This window comes from Drosophila eugracilis, unplaced genomic scaffold (assembly GCF_018153835.1).
Source record: "Drosophila eugracilis isolate 14026-0451.02 unplaced genomic scaffold, ASM1815383v1 contig_2154, whole genome shotgun sequence".
In the NCBI taxonomy this organism is placed as follows: Eukaryota; Metazoa; Arthropoda; class Insecta; order Diptera; family Drosophilidae; genus Drosophila; species Drosophila eugracilis.
Window position 1 is genome coordinate 5,421,395 of NW_024573038.1, and position 19,258 is coordinate 5,440,652.

At 35.9% G+C, this 19,258-nt stretch overlaps 1 protein-coding gene across 1 annotated transcript in view; it reads left to right on the top strand.

Moving 5' to 3' along the window:
* The window catches only part of LOC108114138 (mucin-5AC), a 78,237-nt gene that overhangs the window by 53,255 nt on the left and 5,724 nt on the right, over positions 1 to 19,258 (top strand). The window lies entirely within an intron of this gene.

Below are 19,258 nucleotides of genomic sequence, written 5' to 3' on the forward strand. Positions count from 1 at the left end.
GGAAATCAACTATCAGATCTAGACAATATATGTTACCCAGTGTATATCTTTATGAGGTGGGAAAAGGTATATCTAATACTTACAACAATAACTTTCTTAACTTTAGTTTAATTTGTGAGTAAAAAGACTGATTAAGCGTGAAAGGAAACAGTTTATTTATAAGACAAAAAGAAAATATAATATTAGATTTGTATTAAATCTTAAATAAATAATGAAGCCCTTCCTATTAGTCAGCTCATTAAATGAATAACCTTTTGCTATTAAATAAATGCTTTTCATCTCTATAAGTTGTTTCCCAAAAAGGGTAAACCCATCTTGATAACCATATTTGGAACATAAACTTTTTGAGATCAAAAACTCCCCATTTGGTTAGCAAACTTATTAAGATCACAAGTATTTATTTATCACCAAAGCGTGGGAGTGGAAGACTTTCGCAATCGGCCCACAATTGAAATTTGATGAATAAGTAGATTTTATTGATGTAAAAAAGTTTCACTTCCACAGAATGTTTGCCAAATTTTTGGTTGTGCATAGATTTAACTTTCACTGGCACCCAATTAAATGGCAAATTTACAAGCACAATCAGATTTCTCATTTAATTTGGGTTACTATACTTTACATAGGCTACGTAAAGTACAGCATACCCCAGAATTACCCATTAATTCGGACAGCGTATCATCAAAAGAATGTCACATGTGAATCATATCATTAAAAATAAAGCCAAACAAAAAATAAAATAAAGGCGAAATAAAGCTGCATAAATAAATTTAATTAACGTGCGGTTGTCGGTAAACCCCCTTGCCCCCTCCCAGCAACACACCACCCCGATCGCCCGTCTGACACTTTAATTTCTTGGACTTTGCACGGCGGCTCAAGTCGGCAAACAGAAAAAACCGCAAAAAATCGAGTGACAATGAGCTAACCGAATTTCAGCTTAACAACAGCAATAAAAAAAAGAGTCAAATAAATATTTATAAGCAAATATAAGCGTGGCAAGTGGAGTAAGAAAGAAGAAATGCTATAAAAAGTAGAGAGAGTGAAAGAAAAGTTATTAAGAGATGACAAAGTATTCAAAAATTATATATGTACTTAAAAAAAATTGCTATAGTCGCTCTAAGATAATCAAATACAGGTAACTCTGTTTACCAATTACAAAATAAACATATCATAGCTTAAATTTAAATTTAAAAATCTAACATGAAAGCATATTTATATAAGACTAATATTGAAATGGTCCTGACTTTACTGCCTTAAAGAATTCTTTTAATAAATTTTTTAATTTTAATTTGACAGAAATTTTTAAATCAATTTAAATGAAATTTGCAAAATATAATCTCTTATCTCTTCTTATTTGTGGATCTGCAGGATTTATTAAGGGATATTATACTAATTTAAATACTCGTATATATAAAATTATGAACATACCCTTAAGCTTAAATTTCAATTAGATGAAGATAAATATTATATTGACTGCTTGCAATATTTAATCTTTTCAAAAATATTATATTAATATGCTCAACAACATCAACTTTACATATATTTCAAATGTGTTTTTATACAAAATACCATTTACTGACCTGATTTTCAGATCTCTTTACGAATGACTTTAAAATTGATTAAGTAAACATAAACACCAAAAAACAAGCAACATTAAAAGTATTACAAACTGGGGATTTAATAAAAAAAGTTAAATCAAAAACATTTTCCTAAAACATGAAGTACTTCAAAAACAGTAACTGTATGCTAAAAAAATATAACTAAAAACTATTTTGTTTTAAAAATGTTACAAAAAAGTTGTTCAAGTAATATTTTGCAATGAATTTGCAATTTGCCAGTTAACTTTGCGCCTTCTCTCTCCCTCTCTCTTGCATTCATTCTCTCATCAACTCTCTGACTGCATTTCCTCCCCCTTTATCAACAACACAACCCCATCCCCTCTGTTAACAGTAACATTAACAGCTGTGCGCTGCTCTCTCTCTCTCTCTCTCTCTCTCTCTCTCTCTCTTGAGCTTTAACAGTACACGCAGAAAAAAAACAGAAAATAAGCTCAGAAAGAAAATCTTACTTCATTACACATTTCCTTATTCTTTTGTTTAAGAATCAGAGTTAAATAAGGAACTTACGTTTTTAGCTTAGTACTGACGAAAAAGAACTAAAGCTTTATAAAATGTATAATAGTTTTCTTGAATGTTTTAACATTGGTGCACAAGTTATGTTCCTACGTGAATAAAATAAATTCTTTAACATAATACAACAGATTAATGCACATCTTCGTTGCCCTTAGTAGCTCTTTTTTATCAGTGCACGGCTCTCGCTGTTAAAAAGGTGGTTCATGATTCCATTTTTCGCTCTCATCTCACTTCAAAAAGCGCTCAAAACGCCTGAAAATCTCCGACGCTGCGGACGTGTGTGTTTTTTCGCTCTCCGTCAATAGTGCAACAACAACAAAAAGCCAGCGATCGACAACAAAAACGGGATAATGTTTGTGTGCTTGTGCCTTAGTTAATTTGAAATCAAATGATTGATTCGAAACTAAATAAAAATAAATGGGAGAATCTATAGCAACAACAAGGCGGCGTTACGTCATGGCTGTCGCCATTGTTGTTGTTGCTGCGTTGGCATACTTTCAATGCTAGTGAAAAACAATTGTTTTGCGCTTTTCGCCAACGATAATTATTAAAATAAAACGAAAAGAGAGAGGGAGAGCGAGAGCGAAAAAGTTGAGCAAGAAAGCCAGAGAGAGCGAGAGCAAGCGAACGCTTAAGAAAGAGTCTACAGCCACTCTCTCTCATTTTGGTTCATGAAACGAGAGTAACTGAGAGAGAGAGAGCGTAGGAGTGGAAGCGAATTCGCGTATATGGAATCGTGTGTTTTTCGATTCACGCTCATTGTAACTTTGCGTGCGTTTCAGTTTAGTTCGTTTCGTGCGCGCTAAAAATTCATAAAAGTTAAGCTGAAAAAATACACCTAGAAAACCAGCAGGAAACCCCAAGCAAATTAACAACAAACAGCAGTTAACATCAACAAACAAAAGTGAATTAATAATAGCAGCAAATAATAAATATATAAATACACAAAAACCAACAATTTCAACATACACAACACTCACACACACACACATAGCCAGCGTTCCTGTACTCAAAAGCATTCCTAATCGCCGCAAAAAAACGTAAAAATAATAACAAATAAATAATAACAAGAAGCACAGCAGCAGAAATAACAAATAAACAAATGCAAAATAAAAGTTTAAATCCAAAATTAAAGCCAATGTATATAAGTGTTGCTTAGATAAATTCGCCTAAACAAAAAGTGTCGCAAAAAAGTGTCTAAAAGAAATCAAATCAAGTTTAAACAAATTTAGGAAATATATGCCCTTAACATAGCGCAATTCCTAAATCAATTTTAATCTAAATAAAACATCTAGTTAAAATCAAAACACAATTAATAAAAAAAAAATAAAAACCAAAAACACGTCGCAAAAAAGGTGAGCTTAGCACTTTTATATTGGGGAAAAACCTTTTTAGGCCAATCTGCCATACAAAGTACAACGTAATTGAACTTTGGAGCTGCAATAAGTTGGCCCAATATTCGGTGGCCGCACTGTAGGCGCTATCTAATTATATGCTATTCATATTCTAACCGAAATCTGCTCTCTGTAAATCGCATTCCGGCGACTTCCTGTCAACACAAACACACAGACAGACACAAAACAAAAACCCAAACATGAAAAACAATAAAAAATTCGTAAAAAAGAGCACAAATATCCAGTCAAAAACTGTCCACTGTCCACAGAAATGCAATAAATTTTGAAATCAGCTCTGGTATTTTTTACTAGTTCGCACCAGACGACAGCTATTTCGCCCCCTCGCTGGCGATTGCCTTCTCCACTGATAGGGAAACCAAAAAAAAGTGTCTTTATACAAATAAAAGAATTTGTTTTAAACAATTTTGAATGCTTTTTAAAACCCTTTAATATTTTTTGTGGCTGTCATAAAGCATCTTGTAATAAATAAGCCAAGAGCGGGAAAATATAAAATTTTTAGGGGTCAGGGGTATTAGAAAAATGGAAAAGATGTATCTATTTATGTGGTTTGGGGTGTGTCTTTGGCAGACTTTTCAGGATTTCGACTTAATGCCTTTTCAACAAAAATTAATTAAAAGATTTAAATATGAAAAATTTTGATTTTTTAGTCAAATAAATTGGGATTTAATTTAGAGGATTTTATATGAAATTTATAGGCATTGGAAAAGCAAAGTTCTTATTATATTTCTTAATATTTTTTGATATATAAAGAGTTCAAAATAGAGCAGTTTGTATGGTTTTTAATTCCATAGTAAAGAGAACTGCTAATATTAGCCACAAATCCATTTAAGATTTCTAATGTTTTTAACATCTTACCTTCACTTTTTAAGCAATGAAACCCTCAACTTCCCTCATTGTTACAGACAATATATAAAAGGAAAAAAAACACAAGTTTAATTAGAAAGAACCCCATAAAATCGTGATTTTCTCACCTTAAACATAAAGTGCCTGGCTTAGCTTTGATTAAATCTTATAAAGTCTCTTTTGGGTTGAGAAAAAAGCTAAGAACTTCCCAGAAGAGCTTTATCTTTTCTGCTCTATCGGAGCCACAAGGTTTTGCCTTCACTTAGGCTTTGACTATGGCTATGGCTTTGGCTATGAAAACAAAGGCCCAGAAGACCATGGAGTTTTTTGATAGAGGAACCAGAACAAAACCAAGTCAAAGTCGCGTGTAGTGTCTCCCCCTCTCTCTTTTTCTATGTAGGTGCTTAGCCCCATCTCTTTCGCACAGCAGTAGGCAAATCACTTCCGTTCAATGAACCCATGCGTAAGCCAGCTCTTCATCAGCTCTTTTGCTTTTGCTCTTGCCTTTTGCTTTTCCTTTGCCATTGCTATGCTATTGCTATTGCCTCTTGGCTATGCCACACACACACACACACACACAGAGGAGCACACAGAGACACACATGTGGCTCAGTCTCAGCTTTTTTTCTCTTTGCTTTTTACATACAGATGAGGTAAAGAAAATAGTCACAAAAGGTGATATAAGGTCTTAAATTTCAATTTTTTTTCATTTTGTTTTATTATTTTGAAGCACAGTTAATAGTAGAAAGACTTAAAATACTTATAAAAACATAATATATTTTATTTCAAAAAGGATAAACAGTTGCAGAAAACTGTTTAAATAAGTTTAAATTCCTAATACATTACTTAAAGCTTTTATTATTTTTCCCACGACTGTTAGTAATTCCCACACCGGCTCGCATAAAAGTAGAAGAGTTCTCATTGCTTTGTCGTCTTTGGCATACCTTTACAAATACACCTGGCCTCCTCCCACCTAGGTTTTCCCCATTTCCCATTAACCCCCGCGCCGAGCAAGCATAAGAATGTTACGCATACGCCTCGTACGCTGTCATGGAAAATTTGACTCACTTGGCCGGCAAATTCCGAACATCTTTACGACTGGCCATTAAAATGGTTATTATTTTCTTTTTTAAGTTACCTCCTCCACCGCCTTTCGATGCGAAAAATGAGAAAAATTTTGTTAAAGAGGAAAAGATTTTCGCGTAAAACCAAAACGGGAAAAAAACAAAAAATGTTGTTTAATTAAAAGTTCATGAGAAAATCACGAAATATCTCGATTGACCAGAAAAATTAATCGAAAGCTAATTAAACAGCTGACGACATGGGCACACACATATATAGGGCTAAAATCAAGGTCTTTTGTTTTTGCCATAGTGCGGTCCTTGTCCCGCGCACACATGATATCGCTCATACGTCCCATGGCCGCTTATCAAGCGTCTGGTCTGGTTCTTCTGCCTGCTTCTGCGTCGCTTCTTTGGCTTCTGGACGGAGTGAGAAAAGGTATAGACCAGCCAGCCGGTCTTATCACCAGAATTCTCTTCTACTCTATTTTGTTTTTGTTTCTGTTTTTCTGCTTCCTTTTTTTTGTTTTTTTTTTGTATAAAAGACATCAACACAAGCGTACAATACAGAGATACCCATGGACTTGAGCACCTGTCCGACCGGGCGTCGACGTCAACAACACTTCCCGCGCCACCCACATGACCAACACCAACACTACGAAATCAGCAACACTAAACGTTAGAGCAGCAGAGAACACACTTTGGAAAAAATATCACCCTGGAATTCCGGAAGAAAGCTCTCGGAATTAGAAGTAGATTGTTATTTTAGGGGAATTCTTAGAAACTTCGATGACTGAAAATCGGATTTCTAAATAGAGGGACTTTTCTAACATTTTTGTTTGATACAACATTATTTAAGGGATTATAAATTGAAGGATTAAATAATAGTTTATCATAAAGCTTGTTTATAAATGGTACTTTTTTAAGCTCTGGTTTCATGAAATCTTAGAGGTCCTTTTTACAAAAAGATCATTAAAAACCTCAAGCCAATCCTGGTTCTAAGCAACAAGCCGAGCTCCTTTAGACCTTCCAGAATTTCTCCAAGTGCAACACCAACACCATATAACACCACCACACACACACACACAGCCACTGAGCATGAGATTAGAGAACGGACAGCAACTGACGAACGGCAAGCGACAACATTCCCCAAGGTCATTATTAGTGCTGCAGTAGGCGAGCAGCCGAAGGGAGGAGGGTGGCGGAGCAGTGGGATAGCCCCCGCTGCAGCCAGTTGGCGACTGATTGAGGGACCCCAGCTCCTTCGATAAGCAACGAGATGACCAGCCAGATAATCACGTGTTGCGGCGACATTCCCGCCTGCCCGTTGACTGACCCCCAAAAAATTTGTGAAATAATCGTAGGGTTATTATGATTATGGCTTCCAATCTCTCGCTTCCTTAATAAATAAACACTAATTGTTAGGGGAAAGAGTGGTTTTATTGAGAGCTATAAATAAGAAATATTTTAATTGTTTGAAAAGTTTACTGAAAAAAGTTCGACTTGGGGAAATATTCTCGCTGAATTCTGGGAAAGAACGTTTAAAATATTAATAATTAAAATTGAAGCTAGACCAAGTTCTTGGAAGTTTTTTTTCTTTGAAATTTAATTTCTTTTAAGTGTTTTTCGTGTGAAATTCAATACTTATTTAATTAATTAAAAGCCTGACAAGATAACAAGCTATATAGTATATAGGAAATACGAGGATTAAATCCCTATAAATCAGTTTTTAAATCAATAATTAAATAATTCCCATTTAAATAATCCAATAACGAGTTGGGCATACCCAACCTATAGGTCTCCAATACCAATACCCTATAAACCGAGCGAATCATTAGAGTTCATAATCAAGTTTACTCGCACACACACACACACCCAGACACACTCGGCGACTGTGAGGCACACACACATATATGTATATAGTCATCAGTTCATTCCAATCGGAATCGGCCTGTTGTCTGGGTCGAAGTCTGAAATTTGCTGTTTTATTTCGTTTCTGCGATTGTTGTTACTACTTTTTCTTCTTTTTTTTTCGATTCTTCGCCATTTGTCGTCTTTTCCATTGTTTTTTATTCGCCTGCGACTTTTCTACAGTCTTTTTTTTTTGTATATTTTGATCTGCGTTTCTTCTCTTATCGTTAGCTTTTTTAACGTTACTTTTTTTTGGTATATCCGCCAGACGCGAGACTTTCAAGCCTTGCATACATTTTCACCCAACCCCGTCGGCTAATAAATGCTAATTTCTGTTAGTTTATATCACAAAAAAAAAGAAAGAATCTGGAATTCGGGGTCTTTTCTTTTGTCTAAAGTCTACACACACCACCTTCCCATTAGCTTATCAGGCTATGTTCATTCAACAAATAAATACAACAAAACAAGAGATTTACACAGGGAACAACAACAGCAAAAGCAACTCCAACAAATAATACAAAAAATATGATATTTCCGAACCGGACAGACACAAGCGGCGAAATCGCTAATCGATTGACATGCGGTCTTTGCCTGATTGTTTGAAGACGTCTCAAGAGTCCAGCTGAAAAGTTCACATTGAGATTAGGAGATTCGCCGGGCTACAGATAGAGAAAAAGAGAAAGACTGAGATTAGTCAACTTAATATATATTATAAATTATTATGATATATTATTTAGAACATATTTTTAGAGTTTCCCAAATACTTTATTTGAGAAATTCCATAAAAACCATATATATCTCTAGTCACTTCTTATGTTCTTACTTCTATCTTTAATATATATATATATATATTACATAAATATGTATATAATCATAATATATAGTCTCTACTTGTAGACCTAACAATGATTTGCAAAATCTGACTATTAGCTAAATTGACAAAAAATGCTCAGCTTAGATAAGTCATGAAAATTGTATTTTGCTGATTATAAAATGAAATTAGCATATTGATAAGGGTGATTCCCAGGCCCAGCATAAACATATTTTATGATGAAATATGTTAGTTTTTGTTTAAATTTATTAGATTTTGCAAACTAAAAAGGGAAAGGAGTAATCAAAGGGGTTTTTATTAGGGTTTAAGTAATTAATCTGATATCTAAGGGAATAAAATATTAAGAAAGGGTTACCTTTATGATAAGTATTTATCTTTCAGTACAAACTTTTTATTGATATCTAAAAAAACTTTCTTAATATGAAGAATGTGTTTAAGATGTTCCTTAGTTCTAGCTTAAATCTCCATAAAAGGTTTATAATTAACTTAAATCTTCCTCTTAAATTTAAATATTAACCAAAGTTTTTAAGGAACACCCCTTCTACCATACCTTCATATCCTTCTCGAAGAGTCTGCTCAGCCGCCTGTGGCATCCGAAGTATCCGATTACTTGGAGCGACATTGACTTGTGCCACGTCATGCCACTCACTCCATATGCTTGTGTGTGGTCAGTATGGGCTATAGTCTATATACTATATATTATATAGAGCTAGCAGTCAGCCAGACAACAGCGGATGCCGGTTGCAAAGGGGTGTAGCCTAAGGAGGAGGGGGTAGAGGGGCAAGGGCCACCTGATAAGGCCATAAAAAAACGGCAAGTTGAGGCCTAGAAATGAAACGGAAGCTTACTATCGCCATATACAGCGAATGGAGGCGATCTTCCTTCCAGTGCAGCAATATCCCAGACACTTGACTAATACCCCCTTCTTGGCCACTGCTCCTTCACCTCTTACTATATAGCTTACTATATTTACCACACAATAGCACAGCGATAGCAGAGAAAAACGACAAAAACTCTTTCGCTTCTTGGAAATTTGTCTCGACAATCAGCAGACTCAGACTCCCAAGAGTTAAGCAACATTCCTGGTTTTCTCACACAGTCAGAAAAAATGAAGCAGAAAGAAAAACACATTTTGGTCATTAAGTAAGGCAAACTATCATTAGGTTAGCTCAATATTTCTATGAAGCTTGAGTATCTGATAATATTTGTGAGTTAAAGGAGTTCTTAGAAGGTTTTAGAGGCTTATAAAAGTTATATTTAAGGAAAATAATTTTTAAATATGTTTATTAGTCATAAAATATTCTTATTTTTATGAATTTTGTTGTTATTCTTAAAGTATTTGATATATAAACCTTTTTTAAGGTAAACGCATTACTTTTTTTGTCAGAAAACCTTTAAAATAAGTTAAAGATATAGTAAAATTGTTAAATTAAAGAGAAAAACCTTAAACATTATACATTTCATGCTGAAAACTCCCACAAAATCGTAATTTTTCACATCAAACTTTTTTCTGCGTGAACGTTTCATTTTTTTGGCTTGGCAACCGCCGCCTTGTGACCACGCCCCCCGAGTTGAGCTTAGGGCAACTGGCTGCCTGTGGCCTACATTTCCACGAGGCACGAACCCATGACTTGAAGCTCCCCAAGTGCGAATGTGTGCGTGTGTTTGTGTATGAGCGGGGACTTCATCAATGATTTATTTGCGTTTCGCGTGTGTCTGTGTCCTGCTGAAACTTCCTGCTTGAATGTTTTCGGTTCCTCGCACACACACACACACACACTCACACATATATATACCCTTATTTAAGCTCCCTCCCCTCCCTCTTGGGTGAAAATGTAGGTCAAATATTTATCTTCCGCCTGATATTACGTAAGATTATTTTCTGTCTGGTGGCGGCACATGAGTTTCAGTTTTAGTTTTAGTTTTTTAGCAGCAGACAGCAATTAAGGCCCATCATAATTTTCTGGAAAAAAGGAAATCCCTTCAAAGCGCCGACACAAAAGCGCTAAAAACCCATTTATAATCGCCCCATGGCGTCATAGTTCAGTTAATACCTCCCGGCCATATAACATATATACATATATACTAAATGGGTTTTAATGTCTGGTTCCATCGCGAATCGATATGGAATCGCAATGGAAACGCACACGTGCAGTGGAAACTCGGAATTCTGAATCAATGAGCGATTACAAATGGAACGGAATGGGCGGAAAAAAAAAAAACTATATGTCTGCTGATAATGCCTGCAGACAGGCGAAAGGGGGGCGGTGAGAGCGGGAAATAGTGGGATCGCAGGCCTTGCCACACCGAACATTTCCACGTGCTGTGTGTGGAGAGCCCAAAACCAGCAGTCGAATGTGGAAATTTGAAATTCAAATTGAACAACAAAAAGCGGCGGCAATTTCTTTCTCTTTTTTTTTTTTTTGCCGCTCATAAAAAATCAAAATAAAATTCCGCAAAAATTTATTTTTATGTCTGGCTGTCTCATATAGGCCTCGAAAAACAATTTCTTGTTGTTTGTGTTTGTTGTTGTTGTTGTTGTTGTTGTGCAGATGAATGATCTCTGAGGTAGGTTAAAGGGGGTGGTGTATTTATAAAAAATGTTATTCTGTTCAGCCGAAATGTCGGACACAATTTTCTGACCGCGCCGCAGTGTGAGGCAGCTAGAAAGAGAGAGCCTGTTAAAAATAGACAGACAAATTGTCGCGTCATGCTAAAAACAACAAATGAAATAAAAAACAAACCAAACAGAAATTCATTTAAAAATAAATTTGAAAACATTGTCAAATGCCTTTGTTGTTCTTTTCTTGTGCATTGAAACTAGCAACTAAAAACAAAAAACAAAAAAATAAAAACAATTAGAAAACAAAGCAACAATAAGAAGTACATTTATTTGCAGAAAGTCGGCGTCTGGCATTTTAACTTCTGTTGTCTGTTTTGCTTTTCTTTTGGCTAGGAAATTTATGGTCTTGCAACATTTGGACAGATTAACTAACCGCCTCGCTCGCTCTCTCTCTCTCTCTCTGCTCGGTTATAAATGAGTTGACCCTGCTCAAAGTTGGACGCGGCAACATTAATTTCAATGAAATGCAATTAGCATAGATAGATCGAAATTCCGAGACGCTGGCTTGATTGTCTTGATCTTTCTGGCTTTTGGCTAAGGGAAAAGCCCATCCATGCCCCTTGAAAAGACAGAAAAACAAAATTAGGATAAAATATATTAGTTAAGAACTAAAAACAAGGAAAATATATATTTATATTAAGCTAAACTAGGTATCCCTCGAGTTATTGATAATGTAAAATATTCCCTACTTTAAATCAACCTAAATTATCAAAAAAATTTCCTATAAAAAACTTTAAAAATGTCTAAAAAATAGTACTTAAAACGTATTAAATTTCTTTTTGTGTAGTGCACACCCCTCTCGGCTTTCATCTTTGAAGTGCTGCCGAGTTTGGGCAAAACGACTTGGATTACAATGGCGCGAGAGTGACTTCAAAGTGGAGGCACCGACGCTTGTCGCGGCAAGGCTCCCTGTCTCTCTTTCCCTGCACATCGCCCCTTCTCTTTTTAACCAGACTATGTCTATCTCATTTGTTTATTTACTCGTAAGAAAAATCGATTACTGAGAATAACTCTAAAAGAACATAAAATCAAGCTAATTAAATATGTAAATTTGTAGTTTAAAAACTATTTTTGAATTAAGAAAATATTTTAAAAATTCAGTAGCGGACAACCATGCCCACCACCAGACAGCGTAATTGTTGAGAATTTTGGGCAAACATATAATTAATCTTACCCCTGTCTGCCGCTGAATCATGACGAACGAAACTAAATTTTAAAAGCATTCCAGACGAGAACTGGTGATTAACAGCAGCGATTAATGAGCTTTATTGTTTCGTGGCCAACTAATCTGCCATATATATATACACACACCGATTGACGCCCGACATTTGTATGTGTATAATCTGAAGATATATATATACATATTCGATCCCAGAGAAAAATTGTGAATAATCAATCAATTAATATTATTTAAAAACCATTAATAGGCTTTCACTAATCATTTTGTTTGCCCAGAATGGGAAACTAAGCCAGCAGTTTTTGTCTTTATAAAACGTACGATTGTTCAAAATTATAAATTAGCCACACGCGCTGATATCAATTTGCACGCCTCAACTCTGTGATAGCCGATAGATAAAAGCTATAGAAAATGGGAAAACAGCAAAGGGATCATAAATAATAGTAACGAATAAACGGCAATGACAGGACGATGACTGATTGATTGGCATACTAAAGAAAGTTTTAAGTTACTGATAAGGGTAATAAATATGAGGAAATTAATTGAAATGGTTTCACTTATCTGCAGACAGTGCAGGAAAATAATGCAACAACGCAATTCCCCTCGGGCTGTGTGACCCGTGGCGTATGAGTAATCGATGGTATTACGTATACGCCATGCTTAGCATGCAATATATATCATTCGGAGCCGGAAAATCATCCGAGCCGAAGAAACTAGAGCGCAGACAGCAGCAGCACCAGCAGTTGACACACTTTGCTGTGGAAAATTTGCTACTTGAGGGTATATTTCTTCTATTGTTCGGGAAAAAGGGCCTAAAAAAGTAGGAAAGCCCCTCTTTGCTCTTCTCTCAGCTAACATATATGAACTAGATTTTTCGGTCTGAGAGCCATCTACCGCCCCCTTTTCGACACGCCCATCACTGACCTAGTTATATAGGGTAAGCAGCGGAGAACTACAAATTCTAGACAGAGGGAACCTAAACCAGGTCAATGAGTCATTGGCCGCAAGCAAAGCTCGGGAGGGGGAAATAGAGGATTCCATAGTGCAAAAAAAAAAAAAAAGAACAAGAATAAAAACGAGCAAATGGAATGGGGCAAGAACGTGGCAAGTTAAACATGTGGAATCTCCCCTCAAAGGCAATTCTTTTTTGCGTAATATTTCGAAGCCTCTGTCAATATTTGCCAAAGCCAAAGCGCCATCATCATCATCGTCATGACCACCATCATCATCATCGTCATCTGCAGTGGCGCAGGCAAACAGAACAAAAGTCTACATCAACATCAATTCTAGGGGAATGTGGAAGGGGAAGAGGGACGGGTGGACGGAAGTGGATCCGAAGCTAACATCAAGTCCAAATGGGGAAAAAACCAATCGGCAAATAAACAGAAAGACAGAATCAACAAAAAGTATGACACAATGTTGCATTCGAGGCAGGGGCAAGACCAGACTAAAGGAGCCGCCAAGTGCAGGAGGTTGAGTGTGGTTAGATACTTGGGCAAAGCATGGATAAAGGTATATAAAATAATGCGTAAATTGTTTAAGTGGGATCAAGTGGGTATATACTTATGGAAATTCAAGGAATCTAACAGGAATATTGTAGCTCAAAGAATATTCTGCAAAGTTTCAGTACATTACTCATACTCCCCGAAAAATCTAAGCTTAGTTTAGCAACTTTTTCAACTTAAACAATTCAAAAAATCCTTTCTAAAAAGCGCACTGCTAATGCAGTAAGAATTTGCTTACTCTATTATCAAGTCGCCTCTACGAAAAAGATGATGAAATCGCAAACACACTAAGAAAATGAGAAACGCTGCGTATACGTAACCGCTGAATTATTGCGCATACGAGGTGTTTGCACAATTTGCCACGTGATTTCCCATTAATTAAATGCGTTTGCAAAATATGAAAAAATAAATGTAAAAATACACTAAAGAGCAGGCTGCTCAGACAAAAAAGGAAGCAGGCTGAAAAGTAAAAAAAATCAAAATGGGATTCTCTGCGCCAGGTTGTTGTTGGTGGAATGCACTCACTTCGCTTAAAGGTCAAACGACATCCTCATCATCAGCACAAACATCATCATCATGCTGCTGGGAAAAACGCTGCTGCCTGGGCGAGGTCGACGTCGCTGTTTTCTCTGTCTGCGGTTTGTTTCAGTTTGTGTTTTATTTTTTTTTTTTTATAATTTTTCCCTCTGCGTTTGCTTCTTTGCATTTCAGCTCATTCATTTGCATTCCCTGCCACACTGCCTCTCGTTTTGCCTCGTTTTTTTTCTGCCTTCTTTGCTGTCTGTTGCCGTGCGCAGTCTAGCTGGGAAAAAAAGGGTTGGCCTCTCACAGGGGAATCAGAAACAGAAAAAAAAAAATGGTGGTAAAAATGCTGACGGAAGGTGGCTAAAGAGCGGGCATTCCGACTTTTCATCTTCTGCGCCAGACAACATTGTAATATTTTTGCAAAAACTAGACAAAAATTGTTGCCAAAAAGAAGAAGAAAAAAAGGAAATCAGCAAAAATATAAATAAATAGAAAACCAAATGCAGACGAAGCTGACGTCAGCTGATGATGATGCTGATGCTGTTAGATGCACTTCCTATATGGGATATAGAAAAGCGATTTCTTTCAAGGCTAACCAAGATATTTTTTAAGAAAATCTATAACTTAATTTGCTTATTTCAAGTTCAAAGCCAGACCAAAAGTTTATGATAATGTTTTTGTTTACGTTTAGATAGGTTTTAAAACCAGTTTGGATTTCAGTTCTACTTTTACGATTTCATTCTTAAAAGGTAATACATATGAGCCAAACTACAAAACTTTCCACTTGATCAGAGATTATTTTAATTTATTTATCAGTAAAGTATAGAATTTCCTTAATTTACGGCACTAATTTATAGTTTTAAGTATCATAATATTTAAAACTAAGCAAAAACACCTTTAATCCAATGCTATAAATCGCACTTAAATTGCATAAAAAAATATCACACAGAATGGCGAGAAAATCTAAACTTCACAAACAACAAAGAACCATAGAAATTCAACTGGATTTTCAAGTTCAATGTCACCTCAATGTATTATGATTGCTAAAACTGATGATAATGCCTTTAGTTAGTTTATATACCCAACGAGAATGCGACGATCCTCGCACAACCTTGACATCCAATCAAGGTGTCAATGGCATTGCCTTCAAATGTTTTTTACGCTTTTCTCTGCTTTTTTTCTATCTTCTTTTTTTTTTTTTGAGTGGGAGGTGGTATATAAAGTACTGCACTTGACTGTCATTAGCGCGGTGATCATAATCATTGAATTAATAACTTTTGTTGTGCGGCAGAGCAAGAAGGAAAGTTGATCGAAAGTTATCTTCTGGGCGAGTCTTGAAGCGCGGCACTTAATCAAATGCAATTGTCAACCCCGAAAAAAATAAGGACAGAGATTTGATTATATAGAGACATTATCTCTGTCGGTCAAGGAACTTGCTAAAAATTAATAGAGTGAGAGAGAGGGAAAGAGAGATTGAAACAAGTTTCTTCACGATTTGTAAGCTAGTCAATGTCCGTTCCCCTATAAAAGTAACCATGAAAGCCGTTTTGCTCGTCTGGCTATGGATCTCTGAAAGTGTTAGCCAACTGTCTGATCTGTCTAGCTGGTCTGGTCTAGCTGGTTCGAGATCTGAGGTCTGGCAGGCTGGCTAGCTGGCTGGCTGGCTGGCACTCGCCGGCGATTTGCGTCTGGTGTGATCAATTCAAATATTGAATCTATCTGTATATTCACTCAATTATTTTAGCACTTTTTATAATAGTTGGCCGGGCACACGTGCGTCACAGTCTCAATCAAATAGAAAACGGGTGGGAATGGTGGACGTTGGATGGTGGACGTTGGACGGTGGACAGTTGAACTGTTGCCAGGTATTCCTTTCTCTTTCATAGCCCCGGTTTTTATAGGGTATCAGGTGATTTGTCTAGCTGCACATGTACATCTATCTCTATGTATATATAGTATATATTTATATGCATGTTTGTTCGGCGGCTCCAGACGTAAACGAAGTCCCCAGACATGCTCAATCATTTCACCTGCGATAAAAATAATTGCAACAAGCTGAAACGAGCGGCACAATTAAAAAATACAAAATAACGATCTGAATGGGGTATGATCAAGCGATCAAGTACCCTAGGAAACTAATGAAGGAGGCTTTGAAAACTCTGACTTGTTGGGGAGTTATGAATCTGGTATAGTTAAATTGGAGGTTGGGGTAATAAAAACTTTAAAAACGTTAAAATATTGTATATAGTAAAGAGTAAAATCAAAATATTCTATGTTTATAGGACTTGAAAGATAGTAAACTTCTGTAATAGCAAAATAATGACCAACTAATCAAACCTCCAAATCTCTAGATTTGACAAAAGCATTTCCATATCATATTTTTAAGACCCTATAATCTATAAATGGAAACTTCCTATGATATATGTCATACAGTATGTAAATAATAACCAAACCCTATCTCTAACCCTGATGATATTATTTGGTTTTAACACATTGATGATCTTTTAGTATCTAAATGGAATAGATATTTCAAACTTTAAGTGGAAAATTTCCAAAACTCGTAATGTTTGAAGATATGATTACCCTTAGTAACAGTTTGAAAAACATAAATCCTCAAAAATCTTCATGATTAAAACCAATCTACTCTTTTGAAAACATAGTAAAACTTAAATAAAAAATATTAAATATTTAACTGACAAAAATGATAGGAAATTTCTGTAAATGGAAAACCTATGACTAATTACACCATTTAAATAATAATCAAAGCCTATATCTTTAACCTTGACGATGATATTTGGGTTTAAAGGCAGGCATTTAAAGTCCCAACCACGCCATTATATACCGTAGATATCAGCTATTGTCACGCTCTGCAGTTCGCAGTACAGGGTAGCTGAGCAGGCAAAAATAATTATCTGAAAACAAAGGCCATAAAAGGCAGACCGAAAGCAAATGACAACCCACCAGGTTGAGTCACCTGAGACGGTCGACGGTTGATGGTTGATGGTTGACGGTTGACGGTTGAATCCGAGTGACAGCGGCTGGGAATGCGCAAAAGTCTAAAGTGCCACTTGTTGTAGTTGTTGGTGTTACTGTTGTTGTTGTTGTAGTACCTACCTGTTAATATTAGTTTTTTTTTTTTTTTTTATTTGCTGTCTCGCTTGGCTTGAAGTCAAACGGAGAAAGAGTCATAGAAATTGTTGTCATTTTTTAATTGCTTGCCTTGGCTGAGTTTTCACTACGTAGTTTAGTATATATTTTAATTTAAGTTGATTAACTTCTGTCTGGAATTTGTTAAACAATTCCGTTCATGTCTGGCTTTTCATTTGGGTTTTTCCATCATTTTCTCTTTTACTTAGCCAACAAGCCGCATCACAAATCATAAATTAATGAAAATCCAAATATTTATGTTTTCATTCAGCCAACAGCGATCGTTGATTAGCAGCGAGAGACAGAGATAGCAACGTTTACATGGCTGCGTCATTTTTGCCTTGATGAAATTGCGCTGCGGATCGTTTGTAGTTGTTGTTGTTGTTGTTGTTGCTGTTTGTTTTTGTAACCGTATATCAGACAAAGCGTCATGATATATATACACACTATACGTTGTTTTTGTAAAATCTTGTTGCGCAAGCTTTTCGCGTGTATATCTGTATCTGTATCTCAGTCGGGCCAAGTATCTCTGTATCTTTGTATCGGTGAGTTTGCTCTGTTACAGGGTCTGCGACCGCGACGGGTGGCCTCCGTCTGTCTGCCATTCTATCAGCAGCGTCTGGCCCGGCCATATCGTCTATATAATACCCATTACTAATTGAGGCATTTTTGGGATTGTAATGTGTGGGTTTCGAGGGGGTTTACTTAGGGTGAACAATGGGCAAGCTAAGGAAATGGAATTAGTATCGGAATGTTAGTAATGTGTAAAGTACTATAAGTGGGGATCTAAAAATAGAGGGGATTTTTTTGGGTGAAAGCGTGTAGAGTTACCAAAATAGATCTTCTATTGAAAAAAGCTTGTAGCTGTAAGCGTGATTTGGCAGAAAATAGAAGGAAAATTTAATTATTCTTTTGCGTTTTGTGGTTTACTTTTGGTAATTACACTTCATGATATATTCCCCTTCAAACTGACTTAATATTGACTTTCTGATTACTCAAACCCATCACTAATCAATCACTACCAGACACCCCACCCATTTTACCACTTACAGGGTAGCCCAACGTGTCAATCAATCCCTTCAATGGGCTTTTTTTTATCGAACCGCTGTCCGCCTACATGTGCCGGCTCGCTCGCACTTACTGCGCCCCGATTGCGCATGTGTGCTTGTATCACTTAAGTCGTCTGCTATCTAGTCTAGACGCAGACGCCCGTATATATGCTATGTAGGTATGTGTAAATATATATAACCGTACGCCATGTCCGTCGCCAATCCGTCCGTAGACGTACGTAGACATTGCACGGGGTCTTTCTACAGGGCAAAATCATCGAAATCGAAAAAGAGAGAACAGAACGCTGAGAACGACGCGCACCTTGTAGATACGGCTAGAAATACGTGCGAGTATCTACGAAATACGACAGAGAGTGTGTGTTTTTTTTTTTGTAAATTTTCGTACTCTTTCATTGTTATTTGGGCGGTGCTGTGGGCCGCATTCGTTTTGTTTCGTTTATTTATAGTAATTAAAAGCGTTCGTGAGTGGGAATAAGTTATTCAAATTTAAATTGTACAAACAAATAAGCCGAAAATTAAGAACGAATATTGTAGTTACAATTGAGTGAATGGCAGATCAAATGTTGCAAAAATAATTGAAGGAAATGCAATTGAAGGTGCGTTCTATGAAAATATTTGTGAAAGGCAAATGTCATTGGGAAAAGTAAAGCTATTTTGTGGTATAATTTAAAAAGAGAAACAAATATTTATTTGATGATTTTGTAAGTACATTTCAGACGGACACCTATCAGTGAATACTTTGAAGTTTAAACTTTGAACAAATCAATTTAAAATGTACTTTAAAAGTATCTGATAACCTAGACCAAAGTGTGGAATAAATTAAAACAAAAGATCTTTAAAATAAAGATAAAGAAAAAGTGATCGAAAAGGCAAATTTACAAACCATTTTAATGAAAGTTCTTACTTTAACATCAAAAAAGTAATTTCTTTATATAATAAAAGTATATAGAAATCAAAAGATATATATAGCCGATAAATGCATATAAAAAACCAACAGCTAATATTTATTTTCCGCTTTGCA